This window comes from Nannospalax galili, unplaced genomic scaffold, assembly GCF_000622305.1.
Source record: "Nannospalax galili isolate Female #2095 unplaced genomic scaffold, S.galili_v1.0 scaffold1877, whole genome shotgun sequence".
NCBI lineage: Eukaryota > Metazoa > Chordata > Mammalia > Rodentia > Spalacidae > Nannospalax > Nannospalax galili.
The window spans coordinates 518,205-523,525 of NW_008339061.1; positions in this window are offsets into that span (position 1 = coordinate 518,205).

The window sequence follows — 5,321 nt, forward strand, 5'->3', positions numbered from 1 at the left end:
GCGGGGTTCGGCCCGGAGAGCGGGCGCAGAGGCCTCTGGGAGATGTAGTCCACTTTGAAACCCAGGGATTCTGGGATTTGAGGTTCCATCGGCTTGCCTGGGCTGGGAGGTGGGCTCAGCCCCCCTGAGGCCCAGATGCCATGGAAGGGCCCTGGGTTCCCAGCATCTGTGGAGTTCTGGATGGGGAAGTTTGTGGAGCGCAGTGTCTTGTAACTGCATCTGTGAATGTGTGAGGCCAAGAACATGCCTATTTCTCCTGCAGTTACCGAAATGGTACCAGATACCTACCTGTTATATAAATGATAATATATGTTACAGGTTCCTAATGAAAGAAAATGTGAATTTTAGAAGAACCACAAGCCTCATTAGGGAAAGCCATAAATCTCTTAAAGTGTCTAGCCCTAAATTGGCAGCCTGGCCAAGACTGGCCTTGCTCAAGCCTTATCAACTGGTCACTCCCTGGACTGAGGGAGACGATTTATGGAGCTCACTTGTCTCCTTTAGTGCTATAGATCACTCACCCACATGCCTGAGAAAATAATCTTGGAAAAAGAGACCCTCAAGGACACTGGACCTTGGCATGGAGTTAACTCTTGCAGCTGTGTGCAGCAGAGTTCACATATAAGATCAGACTGACCCCTCTTCAGATGGCAGATATTAACTCCTGGAGGAAGAGCTTATTGGCCTTTGCTGGGTTTCCTGAATCAAGGGAACCCATTTCTTGCCTGTTGTAGGTCTGGCTCTGACCCTTGTTTCTAAACTTTAAATTCCTTCCTTTTTTTGCCCTCCTAAATGGGACCTAGAAAGAAAGCGGGCCCAAAGACCCCTTTAAAAAAAAAGAGCTTTGTTGAAGAAGTTATTAGTGGGGATGGAGAGGTGGTTAAGTGGTTAAGAGTTCAGGTTGCTCTTGCAGAGGACCAAGGTTGGGTTCCTAGCACCCACATGGCAGCTCATAACTGCCTGTAGTTCCAATCCCAATGAATCCAGTGGTCTATTATGGACTCTGCAGGCATGCACGTGATGTGTGTACATACACTCAAGAACACAAACACACACACATAAAATAAATAAACCTTTAAAGTTCCTCTTCTCCCTCAATTGAAAAAGAAAAGAGAAAGAAAGAAGAGTTTCCAGCACCAGGCCACAGGCAGCCATGATGGGTTCTGACCAGAGAGGAAAATCCTTGAGAGGGACTTTCTGGTTCTTATAGGTTTAGGGGGAATGAGGTAGTTTCACACCATCTAACTTAGTCATGAGGCAGGAAGGCACTAGATAAAAGTAGTTGTCAAAGTTGTCTTGGGCCTGGGTGTCTGAGGGGAGCTGGGCTTGCAGCTGCAAAGGGGAAGGAAAGAACTTAACTCTGTGAGAGCTGCAAGGGCCACACTGGGTTGCTTATCAACTCTCTGTCCAGAGAAGGAGAAGCTGCAGGGGGTTGTGGCCTGATTTGGGGGAGGAAGACAGCTACAGGATCTGTGACCTAACATTTTTATGTACCAAACTGTATTATAAACCATTTGAATAACATCAGTGAAGAAACAAACATCATTATCCTGAAGTACTTTATTTGTAGAGGGCAAGGAGCAGACACTAAGCCCTAAGCATAATTATAAAGCAATTTATTTAAAAAAAAGCGGGCTGGAGAGATGGCTCAGCAGTTAAGAACACTGACTGTTTTTGCACAAGACCCGGATTCGAATCCCAGCACCCACATGGTAGCTAACAAGTGTCTGTAACTCTAGTTCCAGGGGATCCAACTGCCTCTTCTGTCCTCCTCGGGCATTGCATGACACAGGTGCACTTACATGCAGGCATAACACTCATACACATAAACAAACAAACAAACAAACAAACAACAACAACAAACCCCCCCAGAAGACAGCAAGGAGGCAAGCATGGAGCACAGATCTGAGGCAGGATCACCAGAGAGGAGCAGCTGTGTTAGTCACAGTTTTGTGGTTGTGAAAAGAGAGAAATAACCTAAGGCTCTCAAAGAAGGATTAATGTTGGTTCACAGTTTCAATGTTTGAAGTCCATGGCTGTCTGACTCCATTGCTTTTAGTTCATGTCAAGGCACATGGAGGAGGGGTGTGGCAGACAGGAAACAAAAAAGATGAAACAGAAAGGGGTTGAGCACAAAATATACCCAAAACATACCCCTCAAAGATATCCCTAGCCACCCACTTCCTCCAACCAGGCCCCACCTTCTATTTCCACAGCTTTTCCCAAACTTGATTCAAATATTGGCTCCATCAATGGATTAAACGACTGTCTATGTCAGAGCTCTCATGATCTAATCCTCTCTGGACAAGGCTTAGAGATATAAGCATAACTGTGCTTTACTGATTTCCTAAGTATCTCTCAATGTGATGAACTTGACAACAGTAACCATCACAAGAACATTACAGGTACTGAGATGCCAGCACAATGCTTTTTTTAATCTTGAGAGAGGGTCTCCCTGTAGCCCCAGCTGGCCTGGAACTAGCTATGCAGACAAGGCTGGCCTTGAACTCACAGAGATCTGCCTGCTTCTGCCTCCCTCCCAAGTGCTGGGACTAAAGGCATGTACCACCATGCCTAGATGCTTATATTATTTTAAGGTATTTTTATTCCATTATCTATCTATTGCCTATCATCTGTCTCTTACCTATCATCCATCCAACTACCATCTACATATCATCCATCCATCATCCATTCACCCATCCATCTATCATTCATCTACCCATCATCCATCTATCCTCTCTCCCATTCTCTTTCCATTTCTCTCCCTCTCTTTCAGTTCTGGAATGTCCTCCATTGATCCATATGTTACAGGCTGGGTTTCCAGGCCGCTAGTAAAAAGGAATTTTAGGCATTGTGGAAATGCCCCTGAAGGGTATGCCAGGAAGCCAGCCCCCTCCTCTTTCTCTCTGCTTCCTGGCTTCCATGAGGTGAGAGCTTTGCTCTATCACACACTCCTCACCAAGGTGATCTGCCTTGCCTAGAGCCCAAAATGATGAAGCCATGTGACCATGGACTGAAACTGTGAACCAAAAGAAACCTTTCCTCTTTTAAAATTGATCCCCCCCCAGGATTTTGTTATGGTAATGGAAAAGACACACACACACACACACACACACACACACACACACACACAATATTCTCTTGGACCATGACTTCCCCTTTATTTTTATGTTCTTTTCTTTCTTTTTGCCTTTTCTGTTTTAGGATTTAATTTTTTTTATGTGTATGAGTGTTTGCCTGCATGTATGTAAGTGAACATGTTTGTGTAATGCCAGAGGAGGCCAGAAGAGGATATCAGATTTCCTAGAACTAGGATCACAGGTGATTGTGAGTAGGCTTACGTAGATGTTGGGAACTGAACCCAGGTTCTCTCCAAGAGCAGCAAGTGCTCTAAACTAATGAATCATCTCTCCAACTCCTCATTTCTTACTGATATCTTTTGAGAGGAAGAATTCAATTATGACAAAGACTAATGTATTGCATTTTCAGTTTTTAGTTAGTGCATGTGTGTCCACTTTAGGAAGTCTTTATGCTCACCAGATTGTGGCGATGTTCTATGTTTTTTTTCTAGGGACTTTCTAGCCATGCCTCTTGCCTTTAGATCTATGATTCATTTTTAGGTAATGTTTCTGTAGGATATAAGGTAGAAAGTGAGGTTTTACTCTTGAAATTCCACATTTTTCATGACCATTTGTTGCAAAGGCTCTCTGTACCTCAGGGAAGTGCCTTAAAGTCTTCCGTAAAGCAATAGCTGTCATACTTAAAATGTGCGAAGCTTTGGATTCGAGTCCAAAGCTGAAATCATGGATCTGAGTGTCCACTCTTGGCCAATGTGGAATGACAGAGACTAAGTTCATCCTCTTGCTGAAGATGAGATAAGATGTAAGAGGTGAAGCCTGGAGAGGTGGCTCAGTGGTTAGGAGCACTGGCTGTTCTTCCAGAGGACCTGAGTTTGGCTCTCAGCACCCACATCAGGCAGCTTACAACCACCTATAACTCTAATTCTGGGAATCCAACATACTTTTCTGGCCTCTTCAGACACTGCATGCATGTAGGTAACTACTCTACACATAAATAAAACAAATATTTTAGAAGAAAGTGAGTAAAGGGACAGAAAAATCATATGGAGATAATGAAATAACTAAAAACAAGATAAAGATAAATGCAGAAGAAAAAAAAATAGCTTCATAGTTATCTGTTCCATATCCATAAACAACAGGTCTGGACTTCAAAATGAAACAAAGCAAAAACAAAACCATAAGGGACATAAAAAGAAGAAAAATAGCCTAAAGGAACAAAGTAATTGTAACTAGACTCAATGATGGACAGATGTTGAAGTTATAAGCAGGAAATGTTAAATGACTATAATAAGTATAATTAAAATATTAAAGGCCAATAATAATAATGACAGACAGCAAGCAAGATTCCAGTAGGCAATTTTAGCAGAAAGAGGGAAAATATTAGAAGAAATCAAATGGAAACACTAGAAATAAAACCCACGGTGACAAAGGAGAATTTTTAAATTACATTCATTAGTTTATATGGTGCATTACACACCCACACCATGGTGCATGGCTGGAGGTCAGAGGACAACTTGCAGGAATCAGTTCTCTCCTTCTATCATGTGGGTTCTGGGGATTGAACTCAGGTTGTCAGCCTTGGCAGCAAGCAACTTTACCTGTTGAGTCATCTTGCCAGCCTAGAAGAATGGTCCAAGTGGGCTCTTGGCAGAACTGAGGAGAAAGTGGGAAAAAATACCCAGAACAAAGCATTCAAGAAAATATTGATTGCTTAACACCTATGATTGGAAAGCTATGAGAAAAAAAGAATAGAGTAGAAGAAAAGTTGAAGAAGTAAAATTATTGACACCAAATGGCAGATTCTGGGAGAGAGAACGAAGAAGAACATCTCTCTGTCCAAGCCACACAAAGTGCTGCAAACAAACACAAAGATAAGCTGAATTGTCAAAGGAGGGGTAAAGACGTCATAAAAAAGACTGTGGTAGGAATCGCCGCAGAGCTTCCTCCCCACCACAGACGCTGCTTTAGCAATGCAGGGTTCAGAAAGCCCTTCTGAAAACCCCAGAAACAAGTTAGTAGCTGGGGAAGCACAAAGCCAAGAGAAGCCACTTTGGAACAGGTGGGAAACCATTGTGGTTTCCCCAGTGAGGAGGCCCCACCTTCCCCACACCCCAGCCCAGCCCAGAGCACTGGAAAAGCACCCAAATGAGGCTTCTCTCATGAGAGGGAGAGAGAAGAATGGCCCCTACATGTAACCGTGTGTGTGTGTGTGTGTGTGTGTGTGTGTGTGTGTGTGTGTGT